Source organism: Pogona vitticeps, chromosome 3 (assembly GCF_051106095.1).
Source record: "Pogona vitticeps strain Pit_001003342236 chromosome 3, PviZW2.1, whole genome shotgun sequence".
In the NCBI taxonomy this organism is placed as follows: domain Eukaryota; kingdom Metazoa; phylum Chordata; class Lepidosauria; order Squamata; family Agamidae; genus Pogona; species Pogona vitticeps.
In genome coordinates, this window is record NC_135785.1 from 169710023 (window position 1) to 169730190 (window position 20168).

General features: G+C 42.0%; 1 long non-coding RNA gene across 1 annotated transcript; it reads left to right on the top strand.

Moving 5' to 3' along the window:
* The first annotated feature begins 5416 nt into the window (after positions 1–5416).
* LOC140705441 (uncharacterized) lies at positions 5417–19700 on the top strand. Its single transcript, XR_013544109.1, has 5 exons — positions 5417–5544; positions 7344–7491; positions 10435–10522; positions 11129–11164; positions 19417–19700. It is a non-coding gene; the product is annotated as an uncharacterized LOC140705441 (long non-coding RNA).
* The last annotated feature ends 468 nt before the right edge of the window (positions 19701–20168 follow it).

Below are 20168 nucleotides of genomic sequence, written 5' to 3' on the forward strand. Positions count from 1 at the left end.
TCCAAGAACCATAAATCACCCAACCTGTTTGTTTGTTTGTTTCCAAACAAATATTTAAATTGGAATAACAGTCTAACAATTCTGGAGGCCATACTTGTCTTACTCTTGATTAGAAGTGCACTGGAGTGCACCTCCAGCATTGCATGTCGCTGTGAGATCATTTCATAGGCCATTATTAATAGGAAGGGACAATCCAAATCAAAAGTTTGTTGATTGGTTTTGTTTCATTTCTGTGCTGCCTTTCCCTCAGTGTTCTAACCTTTGAACGGGGTCTTAAAATCGGAACCTTATTTGGCAGAGTGGTAATAAGTAGGATTTGCTTTGTGACAAATTCTGGAGAGGTTTAGACAAGTATTTTTAAAGTTCTTTCAAGCTGCACAGTCTGAGGGTGCCCCGAAAAGAAGGGAACGGTATTCTCTACCTTGAGTATTCTCTACCTTGAAAACCCGGAAAAGGGTCACCATAAGTCAGAATTGACCTGATGGCATATAATTATCATTATCATTATCATTATTATTACCACCCCCAGTTCTTGCTGCAAACATTTTTCTGGCATGTGGCCAAATTCTATGCTTATTTTACAAAAGCTTAACTCTGGTTCCTGAAAAGAAAATGCTTTTCCCTACAACCTTTTCTTTGTTTGGAGTTGATCTGTCTTGTTGTTTAGGAGATAAATGGGCTGAAAAATACTTATTTTACATAAAAGATATGACTTGTGAGCCTTACCAGCCCCCACCTGGTCAGCGGATCTTTTGATCCATACTCTTCAGACTAACAACAAAATGAAGTTCATTGGACTTGGAAGGGGGTGAACAACCGTTGCCTTGGTACAGAGTCCCTTTTCATTGGCCCTAGTTCCTGACATTCATCCAAGGCAGGGGTCTCAAACATGTGGCCCGGGGGCCATTTGCGGCCCCCCAGATGATATTTTGTGGCCCTCGCCTTGCCTGCCCCCCCAAAGCACCCACACATCCTCTGCTGTCAAGAGTAAAAAAAGCCTTGCCTCGCTCGCCAACTCTCTCCCAAGACAGCACCTCTTGCACCCTCCGTCCAGAACTGCAGCCTGCCAGCCAGCCCACCTATCTGCCGGCTAAGGAAACTCCTGGGCAGCTTCCTCGGGCTCTTGCTCCACTTGGTGGAAAATCTGATGCGGCCCAGCCTCACCCAGACTCAGCCTCTAGCGGCCCCCAGGTAAATTGAGTTTAAAACCCCTGATCCAAGGTCTTCTAGCACTAACCCTTATCCGTTGGTTCCTTTCATCAGGGGGAAATCATCTGTCCTGGGGGCTTAGTTCTTGCCCCCCCCAAGACTCCTTGGCTAGAACATCTGTGAAGCCCCAAGCCTGGGGCTCCTTTGCCTTCTGACCACTCTTAGGTGGAGTGGGGGGAGCTGTATGTTCGCAGTGAGGACAAGCTCAAGGAGATATTGCCTTCAGGGAACCATGCTGATCCTGGTTCCCTGAGTTCTTCTCCTCCATGTTCTCCAGGCACGTCACTTTTCTTGTCTCTTCTTCTGCCAGCATCTGTGTGCAGGTAGTCTCTCCCCACTTTCTTCAGTTCTCATGTTCACCCCAGTATGACAGCCAGTAAGAAGTGTTGGAGTGTCCGCCCTTTCTTTCTTGGAAAATCTTAACTAGAGATGGGAGCAAACCAGAAAGATTGCAGTTTGGGATGGTTTGTGGTTTGTGGCCAGTCACAGCCTCTGCGCCTGTGCCCACTGACTAGCTGGCTGCCAGTGAAACCCAGTGCTGGGGCTTCTCTGATAACCAGCTGGCCAGCAGGCACATGTGTAGAGGCAGCCACCTGGTTCCTCCAGCTGGCTTCTCCTCTGCTGCCATCACCTCTCCGGGCAGCCCAGCTGATCTCTCCTCTCAGGTTCCCTGATCAGCTGGGAGGCAGGCACATGTTCTGAGGCAACTATTGGCTTCCCTGCAAGGAGCCTGGCTGCTGCCTCAGAGCACGGCACCCGGGCACCCCAAGAGGAGGCAATAGAGATGGTGATGGCAGTGACAGTGACAGAAGTGGAGGAAAAGGTTGGCAGAGGTGATGGGGGCAGCGGGAAGGGGAAGGATGTGCATCCCCTTTTACTAAAGCAAATTAAATGACAAAGGGAAATAAGTTCAAAGTTTTGTTTTGCTTCAGCAAAACAGGATCACCGAACCGAGTCACAAACCGAACTGCAAACCAGTGTCACATTCCCGGGGGTTACAACAGCAGAGTCTAATAAGCCAGTCCTATGTCAGAAATTCAGAGAATGCAGAGCCGATATCCAAATACCAAAGCCAACTCACACAACGTAGTCCAGGGTCAGAGTCCAAAGCCAAGGGTCCAGAGAACAAGGTTCAAGATAGTCAGGAGCATGGATGCAAGCCAGAGGTTTGACTTGTTGCTTCCATGGACTTTCAGCTGTCTGAGAGCTGTTTATATAGTAAAAACAGTCCTTGAACTGCTGGAAGCCTTTTCATCCTGTCAAAACTCAGGACTAGTTGATCGGATGTTTCTGTGGGCAGCCTTCAAGTGATCCTCTGACCTTTTCCTCATAAGTCTTCCCCAAAGCTTGGCCCTCAGCCTGTCTACTAGGGGAGGAGAATATGGAGGTGATTCAGCTGTTTGTGTTTCTAATCGCTCAGACTTCTCCTCAGCTACAGTTAACCCCTCAGGTTCTGGATCTTCGGCTGCACTCATGACAACCAGCCGAGTTTGTTGGTTTTTCTAGTTTGTGGTTTGCTTCATGCCCATCTCTTCTCTTAACTCTACCACCACTTCTCTTCAGGGTTCTTCTTAATAAATGTAATCCCATTCCCCCAAGGGCCCCGGTTCTTCACCAGGGGAACTCTCTGCCCAGTAAATCCCAGACCAATCCTCCCAAGCATCTTCCCCTCCCTCAGGGTCCACTATCCCCATTTCTACAAGGTCACCTTTCAATTCCTCTCCTTTCTTGATCCACCTTGCCCAATCCTCAGAGCTGACATGACCACACAGGCCTCCATTTGTGTCTTGCTTTCTTGGGAACCATACATGGTAGTGTGGCCTTCTTACTCATTTTGTATGGGAGATTCTGTGGTAGACTCATGGGGTGGGCTCTGCAGGTCCTGGGTTGGAATTTGAAGGATCGCCAACAGGGGCATACATGTCCCTGTCCTCCTTCTCACATGGCTACACATGTTTATGGAATTATTCCCTAACAGTTGCCCAAATTCCTTGTGAATACCTGAGGAAACCAAAGTAAGAAAAAGGGAATGGTTTGGTTTTATTGGATTATAAATATTTAAAGTTGTCAGGCTTCCAAACACAAGGTGATGATTAATAAACTGTGGTATTAAGGAGGAGGCAGGAGAATAGTTGACATTATTTGTTGTTCCCTGTCTTAGCTCAAGAAGCAAGGGTGTGTGTGTCAAACTGGATCCATACATGAACATAGATTCTGCAATGTGAAAGTCACAGCCGGTCAGGAGCTCTAATTCACACCATTTCACTTCTCTCCCAAAAGTTCAAAGGAAAAGCCCAGTAGGCGTCATTTTGCAAAGCAAGACCAACACAGAAAAGTGCCTGTGCATAATTTAAATCTACAAAGTTTTGCAACAAGCGTCCTTCTCTTGCCTTCAGTTCTTCCTCTAAAGCTGGGTGTTTTGTATCGTACTCTTACGTGCAAGTTTCAGATCAAAGAATGTTTGACCTGAATACCAGATGAAAGGAATCAGAAACTTTGTTCTGAATACAGTTGCCTGGGAGTGCCATGCGCTGGGTTGCGTGGAATGGAAGCTCTCCAAACTCTTATAAATTCCTCAGGAAATAACAGTGTAGTCATTTCCAGCTTAAAAGTCAGGTACATAAGAGCACACAGATGTCTTTTACTCATTTGGATTGCTCTGTGCCCCAAACAGTAAATATGCATAGCCGTTAACAATTGCTCTGTGTTTCGACAATGATGGATAAAGAATAAAGTTCTAGAATTGTCCCTTGTCTGATGTCCGTGAATGGCAGTAAGCACAGGAGAGGATCCTGGACATCATCTTCACTGTTGATATTGGTGTATCTTCAGTAGTCAGGCCAGCCTTTGCTATATAAAGCTTGGCATTCTTTTTCTTGCTGGCAACACAGGGCACAATATTGCAAGGCAATATTGGGCCATTTTCTAGCATTTTGAATGAAGGGAACAGAAGAAAAAAAAATCACAGATCTATCAATTAACCAGCTAGAGTGGCCTTGGCTGCCAGATGGGTGGTATAGAAATCAAATAAAAAAAATATAAAAAAACCAAATAAAAATATTTTTATATATTTTTCTTTTTTGAGAATGTATAACGACCTTGTAGGCTAATCACCTCTATTGGTCTTTAAATGGTAGGAAAAATAATGCTAATTATCTTGGTAGAATGGTAGAAATCTGAGGAGGACATAACACAGTTCTTTTTGCTGTCTGGTTAAGATAATGCAAACAGCAAGCCTATCAAGTGGCTATATTAAGTCACCACTTGACACTATGGTCTCTGCATTTAGCCACTGTGGTGTATTTTCAGGATATTTCAGCTTTTCAGTAAATAAATGATCATTTCTCTTCCCATTCAATACACTTCACATTTTGTTATATTATCTTTGCACTACAGGCCCTTCCCTTTCTCATACAAGTAAAGGCACAGTGGCTAATAAGTCCAGTTCTCTGGGAGAAGTGACCTCTAGATTTTGGGACCATCCAAGATGCTGAACTGTAATCCTCAAAACTGGTTCAACACCTTGGACAGGTCTTCTAAAATTCAAACAAAAAACTGGAGCACATTTTTTCACCCCTGCAAAATTGGAGTCACCAGCCAGTCCTGGAATGAAAAGACCTCCCATTGGCAAAGCAGCAGGATGACAAGGGCATGGAAAGGAACCAGGAATCATACGAAAAGTCCCAAAGCCTTTATTTCACAGAGCCACCTTCCTGGTGGAACAGCAAGTGGGACCTCATTTCTTTTATCAATGCTACAGAGTCAGACCAATCAACGCTTCTCTGGGTCCCTCAGGAAAGGTTCAGGTGTTAGAACCAAAGCAAAGTGTGCTGCAGGCTACATATCCCCCCCCCCCCGTCCGCCACCTCATCCCCATAAGCTGGGTACTTAATTTACCGACCTTGGAAGGATGGAAAGTTGAGTCAACCTTGAGCCGGATACCTGAGCTCAGGATTGAACTCAGTTTGTGAGCAGAGTTTTCATTGCATTACAGCAGTTTAACCACTGTGCCATGAAGCTCCTGCTGTGGAAGAAGGGAGCTCTTTCAGGGGAACCCATTGAGTGTGCCTACCTTTCTTTCAGTAAAAGAAATCAACTTAAATCTATGCAGTCAGTTTAGATCTGCAAAACTAGTTCCACCTAAGGATGCTCTTTCTGTTACGTTCTTCCTCAAGACATCTTGGAAAAAAGTAATTGTTCTCTCACCAGAGTTACAACAGATTTTTTGGCCTGGCCTCAGATCTCAGTGGAAGGATGATGCAAGACCTGGGAGAAGTGGACATAACTGGCATGCAACTCCAGAAGCATGTACAGAGATTATGAGATGCGTTTAAGGTAACACAGCACCAGTCAGCTCATAATTTTCAAGTTGGTTCATAATTTTTAAAGCAATCTCAAAATATTTGACGCCTCCTTTTCTTGAAAAGCTGTGACTACATTAACCTAGGTTTTTGTCTGTGTTACTTTGGTCACCTTCAGCACAGTAGCACAGGATTACACTTCTAGTGGAAGCATTGCCATTGGCCATGCAGTGATCTCCATTGCCAACAGAAATGCTTGTCCAACTGGCATGACCCCAGGTTATGCACTGGAGGGACTTTCTACTCAGAGGAAGTTCTACCAAATATCGACTTTTGTGTCTGGCAAAATACAAGGTCTCTGCTCTTGATACCATGTAGTAAAGCAAACGCATGCTGGGTTCATTAGGTGATATGGATGCTAACACTGGAATCATGTACAGCAGTGGTTCCCAACCTTGGGTAATCCAGATGTTCTTGGACTGCAGTTCCCAGAAGCCCTCAGCAACAGCTGGGCTTGACTAGGATTTTTGGGAACTGCAGTCCAAGAACACCTGGGTTACCCAAGGTTGGGAACCACTAATGTAGAGAACATATGAATTCTAAATAGTTCACTGGCAAGGAAAGGCCAAAATCCCTTGTGACAGGAAGCAAAGTGGAGCCCCTCCATTGCGGAGCCACCCTCCTCCCACTGTGCCCAATATCATCTTGAACCTCCCACTGCCTGAATTTTAAAGACCACCCCTCCCATTTTGGCTTAGTTCTGAGGATTCCCTTTAGGATCAACATTCTAGAAAAATAACCTGGCATTGCAGAGAGATAGTGCCTTGATTCAAGAAGCATGGCTGTCTCTTGCTTTTTAAGATCCATTCCAGTCAGGCTTCAGGCCGCACCACGGCACAGAAACGGCATTGGTTGCCCTGTTTGATGGCCTATTGAGGGAGGCCGACGGGCAAAATGCCTCTGCTGGTCCTCTTTGATACAGTATCTCAACCACCTTTGATACCATGGTATCCTCCTGGGGAGGATCTCTGAGTTAGGAATCAGTGGCCTGGCTCTTGCTTGGCTCTGTTCCTTCTTGAAGGACCATTCCCAGAGAGTGCAGATTGGAGACAGTTTCTCGGCCTTGTGGAGCCTCAATTGTGGGGTTCTGCAGGGCTCGATTATTTCTCCAGTGCTGTTTAACATCTATATGAGGCTGCCAGGAGGGGTCAGCAGGGGATGTGGGGCTTCATGTTATCAGTACACTGATGATACTTGTCATGAGACTGAAGGAGAGTGGAACTTGTAGTCAGAGATTAAAGGAGAGTGGAATTTGTAATCAATGAGGAGAAAAGAAAATGGAGTCTGTTAGGTTTTAAAAGTGAAAGGAGTTGAAGACATGGGCATGTGAGAAAGGCAGAGAGGTTGTTTTTCTTAATTTACAGCCAAGCTGGTACAGCGTGAAACCTGATAAGGATGCAAGGATGGGGAGGCCCAGCGTGGACACCCAATGAATTCTTTTCTAATTGGAGTGGAGATAAATCATCTGCATCTCCATGAGAATTGTGGGCAGATTGGACAGTCACACCTCTTTGAGTTAATTGCTTTACAGTCATGAAGAAGGAGGTCCGAGGAATGTAGAAAATGGACAGTGGGTTATGTTTGAGAAACTTTTGTGGAAAGAGATCATGGTGTAGAAGAGAACTTTTGCCTGATAGAAGTTTGTGAATGCAGCTTGAAGGAAAAAGAACGTAGGTAAGAGAAGGAGGAGGTGGGGCTTGCCCACCTTAGCCCAGTTTTAGTGTTTATTATTTTAATGGGAATTAATTTTGTATTTAATTGTCATGTTTCTAGGGGGTTTCAGCAGGCAAAAGTTCAATAAACCAGTCCAATATCAGAAGTCCAGAAGATGCAAAGCAGATACCAAAATGTCAAAGCCAAAACACAAACTATAGTCAGCAGTCAGAGTCCAAAGCCAAGGGTCCAGAAAACAAGGTCCAAGGTAAGCAGAAGCGTGGATGCAAGCCAGAGTGTTGACTTCTTGCTTCCACAAACTTCCAAGCCTCTGGGTGCAGATTTTATAGCAGCAGCAGTCATGTAAACACTTCGTCCTGCCAAAACTCAGGGCTGGTCGACCTGATGTTCCTATGGGAAGCATTCATGAGATCCTCTGCCCTTCGCGTCATGAGTCCTTGCTGAAGTTTAGCCCTCACCCTGGCTACTGGGGGAGGAGAATCTGTGGTGATTCAGCTGTCTGTGCTTCTAATTGCCCAGCATTTTCCTCAGCTGTAATTAACCACTCAGATTCCAGATCTTTATGCTAATGCTTGAGCAAAAACAAACTGTTTCTATGAAACTATTTTCTTAATAAAAATAATTATAAAAATCTTCACTAAGGTCTCTTGGATTAGCAGGTTTTGGTTAAATCCAGAGGAGTGGTAATGGCCATTGACTTGCTACCAGAGAAGTCCTAATTAACTGAGCTGTTATGAGTTCAAAGGAATCACAGAGCCCATGTTGCTGTACTTGCAAAGTACTGAATAAAAGTAAAGTGTTCTTTTAAGGTCAGACTTTTTCCAGGTGCAAATGCTATGCACTGCTGGAGGTTGAGGACTTGCCCCAGCATAAAGGTGGTAGATTTGTGGCTGCGGAACTCCCTGCCCAAAGAACCTATGCCCCATTACGAAGATTTGGTCCCTGACAATACTCAGCTCTACATCTCCTTTTTTCCAACAACAGTAGGTGCTGTTTCGTCCCTTGAGCACTGCACGGAGGCCGTTCAGTAATGGATGCAGGAGAATGGACTGAGGTTGAATCCGAGCAAGACAGAGGTCCTTTGGGCGGGTGTCCCAGACATCAGTCGTTTGGGAACTACCTCTCTTTTTTGGGGGGTGATTGTTACCACCAAGAGTGAGGTTCGCAGTTTCGGTGTACATCTGGACCCAGCGCTCACCATGGAGACCCAGGTCTCGTCAGTGGTCTGTTTTGCACATTTCCACCTTCAGCGGATTGTCCAGCTGCATCCCTATCTTGATGTGGGGGCACTCACCACTTTGGTCCATGCGCTCGTAGTATCGAGATTAGACTACTGTAATGCATCCTATGTGGGGCTGCCTTTGAGACTAATGCAGAAACTTCAGATGGTGCAGAATACGGCGGCCAGACTTCTTACTGGGGTGAAAATGTACCACCATATTTTCCCCACTCTGGCCACCTTGCATTGGCTGCTGATTCATTTCTGCATCGATTTCAAAGTTCTTATCATTACATATAAAGCCCTAAACGGTTTAGGGCCTTGATATCTGGCAGAGTGTCTTCTCCCACCCAGTTATGCCAGAGTGACTTGTTCCATCCAGGCTGGACAGCTGAGGGGCCTAATGCTGAGGAACCGGGCCTTCTCGGCAGTGGCCCTTCGCCTTTGGAACAACTTGCCAGTGGAGATCCGCCTGGCTCCCTCTCTGGGTGTTTTCAGGAATAAACTTAAGACGTGGCTATTTGGGCAGGCTTTTCCTTCTGCCGTATCTTCATTTCTTACACTTTTGCCATCTTGGATTTACAGTATATGCTTATTGGTTTTATTGTTTTTTAAACTTGTAAACTGCCCAGAGTAGACCTGTGGCCTGTTCTGAAACCTTTAATGGCATTTACAAGTTACAACCACACAAGCAAAATAGAAAAAGTAAAATTACACAGATTTCACAAATTAGGAGCAAGAAGCAGGGGACAATTTCAGAATTGCAGATAGGAAACCTGCAACAGCAGCAGTCAGGATATTACATTCATCGCTCATGAAAATAGAAAGAATTGTCTCAGGAGAATTGGAAAAATAAGAGATCCAAGGTTCAAGATGGGCAGGATAGAAATCTAATAAATACAGTGGTGCCTCGCTTGACGACGTTATTTCATTCCAGCGAAATTGCTGTAGAGCGAAATTGTCATCAAACGAAATAAAAAAACCCATTGAAACGCATAGAAAACTGTTCAATGTGTTCCAATGGGCTGAATATCTGCTTGTCCAGCAAAGATCCTCCATACGGTGGCCATTTTTGGGTGCCTGCAATGCAAGGGATCTGTCCCTAACACAGCAGGGAGCCATTTTCTTCAGCCAGCGGCCATTTTGAAAACCAACGATCAGCTGTTTGCTGATTGTCGTAAAGCGAAAAATCAGTTCCCGAAGCAGGGAACCGACCATCGCTAAGTAAAAAAACCTATCTAAACATCATGAAGCGATTGCAAAAGCAATCGCAAAAACGTCAACATTAAGCAGATTCATCGTAGAGTGGGGTAATAATCCAGCGGGGCACGACTGTAAATAAAAATGAATAATCTTGCTGTGGCCAAAAAACACTATTTTAAAAATACATTCAGTGCTTGTTGGGGGTAGTGACCCTGAGCCTAAGTTGGACTTGGTGGTGGCAGGGGAACAATTCATTCATCAGCCCGCAGTACCCAACTATCTCAATGGGTAATGTAAGTCTGGCCCGGCCCCATGTTTGTACAGAGGTTATGATTGATTTGAGATCCATGGACCTCTTTTTTAAAAACAAAATCCTTGGTTTGAAATGTTGTAAACTTAACCCAGGAACACATGTTAGAGATAGCCTCTGACTGGAGGAAGGAAATCCTTAACTAATACAAATGTCTGAGTATCACAGTACAAGCTTCTGCCATCTTAGCTTGCTTTGTTTGGTGACTGGTCTTTGGAAATTAAAACATGGGATTCCTTTGAAGTCTGGTTTCACAAACCCTGAAAGACTGCCTCAATCACCCCTCTGTAGTATTAGTGTACTTTCAGATCTAATTGTATCTGCAAAGTCTCTTTCAGACCTTCCTTTGTGCTACACATAAGAAGCACAGGTGGAGTAACCTAATTTTAGGTTCTTAATGGTCCTAACATTTTAGATGGCAACAGAACATACATTAATTCACTCATTTTGTAATGTAGGTGCACTGGGTTTGAGGGACCTCTTCAACATTCTGCTAAGTGGAGCTTTGGAAAGATGCCCCAGCATCCTGCCTGAAAAACGTCAATGGTATGAAGTACTTGGGCTACCACATCACTTCCTGTATTTCAATTCTCCATTATCTAGGTCATAAAGAAACCCTGAAAGTATAAGAAACTTGTTTAATGATTTATATGTAATTGTAGCTGTCATTCCACAGATGTTTCGTTAAATCCCACATGAATCTGGTGGTTTCAAGCTCTTTGATAGTTCATCCAAGTGTTGTTTTTGTTTCTTTTAAATCCGGCCTAATAAGTACCAATCCTCCAAGTTTGCAACAGCTGCCCACTGTAGTTTTCTTTTTGGGATTTAAAAAAGCCCGATGAATCTGTATCAGAATTTTAAAAGACACTTACGTCAGCTATCATATTATTCAAGTAACTCTAATAAAAAATTTGGCAGGGCCAATTCACACTGTTAATTGTTGATTCCACACAGAAAAGTCCCCCCCTCGGTAATTTCATGGTTCCACCCCACCCCCACTCCTTTAGATAATTCTGTGGGTAATAACATAGCGAAGCTCCATAGAGCTGCAAGAGATTAGGGGACTGGTAGTCTCTCTGTCTGCTAAGCTCTCTAAAGGTTGCCTCTCAAAATACTTACACTTCCCACCTTTTTACTCTTTCATCTTCACAGGAAGAAAATGGTGGATGGAGCCTTCATCCCCCACCTGTAAGTAACCTAGAACTCCTCAGAGGACTTTGATTTCTTGGCTAAAACCTCCATAATTCTGCCCGAGGAAATTCCTGGCGAATTCTGGTGCCTGAAACCTAAGTAATTTGAAAGTTCAATATTTATAAGTTTTCCCAAAACAGCTCTGGATCCCCTTCCAAACTTTGTCTGTTCCACCTTTGTGACATTACAAGGATTCAGAGCTTGATGTCAGTTTTCGGCCCTGAGATCTCAGGGATTAGTATGCTGCTGACTGATGAGGGCCCTTGTACAGAACATTAAATGTAGAGCCTAGCACCTTATTACTGTAGTTAGTTGTGCCAGCATGAGTACAGTGGTATAAATTACAGCAGCAAATCACTACTAGCTAACAAGTTGCCTCCCATGTTGCTTGCCAGTTTCATGACAAGGGACACTTGTTTATCAGCAGCAATTCGCTGTTGTGATTGGTGCTATTGCACTGAGGCTGACAAAACAAACCAATTACAGTGGTGCCTCGCATTATGATATTAATTCGTTCCAGCGAAATTTCTGTAGAACGAAAACATTGTAAAGCGAAATTAAAAAGCCCATAGAAATGCATTAAAACCTGATTAATGTGTTCCTATGGGCTTGAAACTCACCGTCCAGCGAAGATCCTGCATAGCGTGGCCATTTTCGCTGCCTCTGCAGCGAGGAATCCGTCCCAGAAAACAGCGGGCGGCCATTTTTTTAACCCAGCGGCCATTTTGAAACCGCCGATCAGCTGTAGGAAAATTGTCATTTTGTGAGAATCGGTTCCCAAAGCAGGGAACCGATCATCGCAAAGCGAAATTCCCCCATAGGAAACATTGTTTTGCGATCACAAAAACTTCATCATTATACGATTTCATCATAAAACAGAGCACTCATCTTGCGAGGCACCACTGTAGCTTAGTTAAGCCTGTTTGTTACTTTCTCATAACTGTCCAAAGTGCTATGTTCCATATGCTTCTTTTGTTCATGAGCAGTTACAGCCCACCTGGAGCATCTGAAGGGAAAGCAGCTTCTGATCTGAGGCAGAAACAGACATTCCAGATAGACTGTGGTTAGAAAAAGGAAACCTTTAATTGCTGGAAGTATCTGAGTGCACAGCAATACATTTTCTTATTAGCTTGTTTTGTTTTGTGATGGCTGTTCAAGATTTAAACATGACTTTCCATTGAAGTTTGGTTTCACAAAGATGAATATGTACCTGAACCACATCTCACCGACACCTGAATCAAATCTCTTCAGCTCTAGTCATGAACTATTTATAACATCTGTTTCTATCTGGGCAAGGACGAGGGTATTTCAAGTTTATGGAGGAGAATGAACTTTCTATCAAGACAAGGTGTGAGAGGAGGCTCCACAATTTTTTTGTGTGGAATTGTCCCCAAAGGCACAATTCTTCTCTTCTGAATTTTAAAAATAGTACCAAAAAGAGAGACAACTGCAATGAATCAACTGAAGAAAGTAGCATACATTTCAGAACCTCACACAGGTGGGCAGTTAATTACTAGGTCACAAACTAATTTTGTAGTAAAGGTAAAGGTTCCCCTTGACAATTTTTGTCCAGTCGTGTTCGACTCTAGGGGGCGGTGTTCATCCCCGTTTCCAAGACATAGAGCCAGCGTTTTGTCTGAAGACAATCTTCCGTGGTCACATGGCCAGTGCGACTTAGACATGGAACGCTGTTACCTTCCCACTGAGGTGGTCCCTATTGATCTACTTGCATTTGCATGCTTTCGAACCGCTAGGTTGGCGGGAGCTGGGATAAGCAACAGGAGCTCACTCCGTCACGTGGATTCGATCTTACGACTGCTTGGTCTTCTGACCCTGCAGCACAGGCTTCTGCGGTTTAGCCCACAGCGCCACCACATCCCATTTTGTAGTGCAGCTCTCTAAATTCAGACTGGCTTGTAATGACAATGGCCTCAACCGAGTTCCTACTCCCACCAAGAGTAGAGTAGACACAGTCATATAAATTCAATGGAATTTATATGACAGTTGATTTAACAGATTCCTACTGATCCTATAGTTCTGTTCTAACTGGGATTAAAAATGTAAAACATAGACTTAAGCCAATGTTCCCTATTGGAGCTCAAGAAGAATGTGATACCCTTGAAATAAGAAGTTTGAAACACAGAATATTGGTAAATCAATATTATTTAATAATTAAAAGGCCAGTCTCCTAGTTTAGCTCTTAAGACAGAATCCTGTTAACAGTTGTGGAACATAATGTATTCCATGGGTGAAGGGCTCTGTGACTACTGATCTCCAGCTTGTACTTGTGCAAGCCAGAGATCTACTCATTTAAAACAACAGGGCTGAGCATGCACAAGAGCTTAGAAAGTACCTCCTTATGCAGTTGGAGAAAGAAGACAACTCTTGTTAAACTTTCTGGGTTTTCTAAGTAGGCTATAGTTAAATTATATACATGGGTAAATGATCATTCAGAGGACTGGATCAATTTGTTTGCTTCAATCATTAATCCACTAAATCTGTGTATTTCAAACTGTATTATAGTTTCTATTTCAGCACACACCAAGGCTAAGAAACATTTGGCTTCACTAATTGATTTTTCTTGGTGAAACAAACCTTTTGATTTCTTATGCTGCCTCAGATGCAAGATTAAGAATTTATTTCTCATAGATTATCAATATTAACACTAACAGAGCAAGAGCACGCTTTTAATTTGGGAACAAACCAAATGTTGCTGAGTCACTCTGTCAACATCAAAGATCAAAAGGTTGCTCAGCCTCTTAGGCATTTAATTGGTTTAGAAGATGTTGTGCCCAGAGAATCTTCTCCTCTATTGGTCAGTATGCTGACACTTGAGACCTGAGGTATAGCAGGGTTTAAAATGCTTATAAAGAATTGGAAATTCCTGGATCAACTACCTTTTCTTTCTTTGATTGTAAAAACTGAAATAAATGGGATTGTATAGCTAGCTACTGTATTCATATTGGTTGGAGGTGATGGCAATTGCAGTCAAACATGTATGTAGAACACCAGGTTGGGGAAGGCTCCTTTAGAAGTACAGACAAATATCTTTTAAAATCATTAATTTCAATAACATTTTCAGCATTATGATTTAGATAATATGATGATTGCTCCTATCTTGGTTGCAAAGATAGGAGTGATAAAACAAACATGAACATGAGCAGTGGGTAAGAGCCAACAGACTGAAATATGGTGGTACTATACAAGGTTTCAGAAATATTAAAGTCATCATAACTTGTCTTTCAACATGATGGAGATATCAAATTTGTTTTCTCCAGAATCTGATGTGATCCATTGGCAGTTTATGCAGTGTGAATTCCCTTGCTGCAAAGACAAATCATCTGAGAGATACTATAGAATAGGTGTCATAAGGAAGGGTTAAGTGGCTGCCTAAACTTGAATTAGATTTGGGTAACTTACTTAGATCTGAAGCAATGATAGATTATAAGGATGCCTTGAAGTCCAAATGTCCTAAATCTGGAATGACTGTATTGTGCCTTGAATTTTTTTCAATTATTAAGATGAAGGTGGATGAGTAAGCCGGGGCTTCAGTGAAGTAGGAAACAAGCCAAGATGTGAATTGAGATAGAAATGAGGGATAAAAAAGACCTAGGATCCCAAGACTTGAAAATCTTTCTGCAATTAGTGGGAAGATACAAACAAGTGCAGTAGCAAAAGACAATGCTGTTTGGTGCACAATTTGCGGTGGGTTGTATGTGTAGAACAAAAGAGACAAATAGCCAAGCCTTGTAGAAATAGATTGTGAGGAAGAATAATGACATTCAGTTAATTTTAAGTTTTGGGCAGTTTTCTGTTCATGTAGGACATTTATTTATTTATTTATTTATTTGTTTGTACCCTGCCTATCTGGTCATTGCGACCACTTAATTAAGTGAATCAGAAATGCCATACTATCCAGGGATAGCTTTCATGGATTGCATCAACACTAGATTGTTTGTGTTGACTTAATAAGTGAAGCTGTTGATAGATTGCTTGAAGAATGTGAAGCCCCCAAGAAACGATTTTATCTTACTGGAGCTTTGGAAGTCCTGTGTTCAGTGCTGATCTTGATTGTTCAGCTCCCTTGTACACAATGACAAATGAGAAAGGACAGTTACCCAGGGCTGGAAAAAAGAAATTGTGGTTCTGATATATAAGCAAGGTGTTGTTACTGATCCAATGAATTTAGTCAGACAGCTGAGTAAATTATATCCACAACATCTATGGCTAAGGCCAAAGATTGGATTGAGGAGGGAAAAGTATTAGCCCAGGAACAAATTGGATTTAAAATGTGAAAATCAATAGTTGAGCACTATTTTGTAATTTCCTAATTGATCGATATATTAGCATAAAGAAATGTGCCTTTGTATTTTACATATATTGATCTGTAGACTAGCTTTGATTTAATTAGGTTAGCCTGTGGGATAATTTATCTCAAGTGCACATAGAACATACCTTACTGTGTTAAACTTGAAAACTGTATACCAAAATCCCAGCAGAAGTGTAGGATACTCTGCAGAATTATCAGATAGCTTTCCAGCTTCTATAATTAGCTCTTTTAATATACTGTATGTTGGTTCCCTTACTATATAATTGGCATAAAACCAACACCATTGTAACATCCTTATGAAATTCTTCTCATTAGTCCTATTCAGGTGTTCAGGAAAAAGGATGAGTTTGAAAGTGGAAGCAGGGGAAAAATTCTAGTCTTGATAGTTGTTGTAGGTTTTTCGGGCTCTTTGGCCGTGTTCTGGAGGTTTTTATTCTTAATGTTTCACCAGTCTCTGGCCGGCATCTTCAGAGGACAAGAGTCAGAACTCTATCTTTGTTCTGGTGTAGTGTGTGGGGTTGTTGAGTATTTGTAACTGTGGGATCAGCTTTTTGTTCTTTTTAGGAGATTGGGTGATCTGTGTGATCAGGGTGGTTTTTGTTATGGGTGTTTTGTTGTGATATGGGGAGGAGATGATCTGTCACTGTGATCGATGGGTGTCGTTAGCAGGTCTTTTGTGTGCACTGATCCCCAGTCCTTGTGGCTGGGTAGGGTTCATTGACCTTTTTGCAGGCTATGTTTTCAGTGCTGGGAACCAGGCTTTGTTGATTTTTAGACTTTCTTCTCTTTTGTTGAAGCTGTGCTGGTGTTTGTGGATTTCAATGGATTCCCTGTGTAGGTTGATTGCTGGTGTTGTCCAGTACTTCTGTCTTTTGAAATAGGATTTCACATCCAGCTTATTTCAGGGCATGTTCAGCTAATGCCAATTTTTCTGGTTGTATTAGTCTGCAGTGTCTTTCATGTTCTTTGATTCTGGTCTGGATACTGTGTTTTGTAGTTCCAATATATACCTGGCCAAAACTGCAAGGTATCCTGCATACTCCTGCAGTAGTGAGGGGGTCCCTTTTGTCCTTTGCTGACTGTAACATTTGTTGTATTTTTGTGGTGGGCCTGAATACTAGTTGTAGGTTGTGTTTTTTCAACAGTTTCCCCATGCAGTCCATGACCTCTTTGATGTATGACAGAAATACTTTATTTGTGGGGGCTGTTTTTCTTCTTCACTTTGGTGTTGTTTTCTCAGTTTGATGGCTGTGATTTCATTCTTGGAGTAACCATTTGTCTGTAGGGCCTAATTTGAGGTGGTTGAGTTCGGTGCTGAGAAATTGAGCTTCACAGTTCTGATTCCCGCGGTTTACCAGTGTTTTGGTTATGCCTCTTTTTTGCTGTGGTTCGTGGTTGGAGTTTTTGTGTAGGTACCGGTCTGTGTGGGTGGGTTTTCTGTAGACCTTGTGTCCCAGTTGGAGGTCAGTTTTGCGTAGGACCATGACATCTAAGAAAGGGAGTTGGCCCTCTATTTCTTCTTCCATGGTGGATTGTATATTTGGTGGATGCTACTGAGATGGTTTAGAAATTCTTCCAGTTTTTCTTCACCATGGCTCCAAATTGCAAAGGTGTCCTCCACGTATCAGAACCAGACTGTGGGTGCGAAGGGTGCCAAAGTCAGGACCTGTTTTTTGAAATGTTAAGACTACCAGCTATGTGGAAGGGCTCCTGTATTGCAGATTGTCTTCCCTTCATATCATTACTTTTCACAAGAAGACTGCAATAGATAGGGGGCTGGGCTTGATCTCTTTTCCTGCTCATGCTTTCAAATTAACTCTTTTTAAAATGCCTGAATACGGCTATTGTCCGATATATTTGTGAAACAGGCCAGTTCCTTTCCTGGTCTAGTCTTCGTGTCCTCTTTACTTGTGTGGAGGTGGATAATAAGATTTTTTTTTTTGAAGAAATACAGATCTGAATGGCTAATATAAATTAGGATTTTTTAAAAAATACACAAAGATTATAGTGGTTTGGTAAAATCAGAAGCTGCGTAAGATGGGCTATGAATGAAAACCTGATTGCCAAATCACATGATTTAAATATCTAGGGATTACCTTTAAAGCAATTCTTTAAAGCAAAGATCCAACAAGCTAGAGAAATTATTGGCTGATCAGTTAAGGCGCAAACTGTGGCCCACCAGATGCTGCCAGACGGCAGTTTCCATGAGCCCTAGATGGCACAGGAGGAATGCTGGGAATTGGAGTCCAGTCGCCTCTAAGGAGGACACACTTTTGCCCACTCCTGAATTAAGTGATTGTCAAATGTTCTTCTGGCAAAGGAGATTAATTACTGCAGGGTGTCCTTAATTGTTTTCAGACAAAATTAGCTGAAAAATTCCTGTACAGAGCACAACATCAGAGCAGTTGGGAATCCATTCAAAATCAGTTATCTGAGAGATTGATAGTGTAGCTAACATATGGTATGCTGTTCTGGTTAGGAACAAAAGTTTATCTAATGTAACTCAGAATATTTAATAAATAGTAGAATACTATATTCTGTCATTGTTACATGCCCTCAAGTCAGAACAGATTTAGAGCAACCCTAATAGAGTTTGCAAGGTAAGGAAGGTATTTAAGAAGTGGTTTTACCAATTCACCACCAGTGAGTTTCCATAGTACAGCCAGGGAATCAAACCAGGTCTCTTTGCCATAATGAAACCATTACTCTATCCATAACACCACACCAGGTACCCAGAAGAATATTTTACTGTGTACTATATTAAGGTGTCCCACTCAATGAAAGGATCTTGTTAAATCAACACTTGTGTAAGTCCCATTGATTCAGTGGGTCTGCTCTAGCTTGAAATAATAATTGGACCACAACTGGCAACCTTCTTGTGATCAGTAATTACAGAAAAGCCTTGAGAGGGAGAAGGGACTACAGGGAGAAGATGCCATATCATCTGGAAGATGGATTAGTGTCACCCATGGGCCAGTCTAGACTACCAACTAGAGGTGCCCCTCTCCTGAATTAAAACAATGGCTAAAATCCTGTTGCTTAGCATGGTATCTCATGACTAGAGTTGACCCATTGAAACAATGTTGATTTGGTGAGCCAGTTCCTACTCTAAATTAATCTTAGATAAAATCTTCCTTTTCCATACTGCTGTTCTATTGAACCATGAGAGCCCAACCTTTCTAAGATCATCTAATTTATTTTTAATTTATTGTTTCAACTTGTTTAAATTTACTTCTTTCAAATGTTCTTGACTCTTCAGACTATACCTAAGTACTGTATTTAATAACGTCTTGAATATTAACATCAAACTTTCACCTTCTTCCTCTTTACCGTAATGAAACATCTCTGATTTATTCCAGTTTATCTGTAATGGCATTATCTCTCCAAATTCTTTCAAATATAATTTTACCCTATCATTATCAACAATTTTCTATTGTTAATAAAGTATCATTGGTTGTGACTTAATATGCTAAGCAACAGGATTTCAGCCAACATATTTATGGATTCTTACACAGTAGAAAATTTGAGGATGGGAACTATAAAACATGATATTGCAGTAGTACTGGAAGCCAAGGTGTGTAACATTTTCTTTGTTTTCAGTTTCTGCAGGAAGAATGCATTTGTCATGTAACCATTATGAGCAAATAAATCATAAGGCTTTTCTCAAACTGTTCACAGCATGCAGAAGAGATGTGCAATAAAACTCTGCTGTAGAATGAGTAAACATGCATACAGTATACAAAGTGTATGATGAAACATAGTTACGTAATATTTCTAAAAGGTGGGCAGTTTGTAATTATGGCAAGCATCATGACTGGTTCAGCCGTTATGCTCTATGAACTATAGCCCATTGCTGTGCCCGAGCTGGTGGTTTTCAGGTGCTGAGTGTATTTATATCCTGCTGTTAATTTTGTTTCAGAAATGGCCCTGTTCACATATCACAAGATGACAGAGAGCTACTCCTGTAAGGTTCCTGAAATGAAGAAATTTAAAATAATTGCAAGAAGAATTCAAGGACTGAACAAGAAGTGGATTGGATGAATGCAGAGGACTCTGGGTTCATATCCTCCAGCTCCACTGTACCAATTTAGTAATTAATGTACTTACCCTTTCAGACTGTAGGGATGTGGCAAATCTGTATACTAGTAGTAGAGTTTGTCTGATGGATGACTTAAAGGGAATAAAATTTTGTACCTTAACCAACACATATGGGGTGTTGTTGTTATTGTTGTTATTGTAATCTAAAAATTCTGGTGTATTGGGAATAAGATGTGATGTGCAAAATGACATAATTTTCCAATTAAGCTGTCAGTATGCATTGATTGGGCTTTAGAGAAATGCCTGTTTTGATGTGCAGGTACTGTATTTGACCACAAAACCAGCAAGTGTGGCACACCCTGTGAACACATATGCAATGTGTATATGCATATAATTTTTGTGTCCAAATGTGTGTCTGTGTAAACATACTGTACATACATAACTTTTAAATGGCCTGTCACACATCCTCGTTTTGTGAAATCATTACCATATGAACTACAACATAACTGTGTTTTGAGGGCAAGATACAACTGGCAATTCAAGCACAGGGCTTCTTGAGGAAAAAGCAGACTACTAAGGCCCAATTTTAAGGGATATGGTGGGACTGTGGGTTAAACTGCAGAAGCCTCTCTG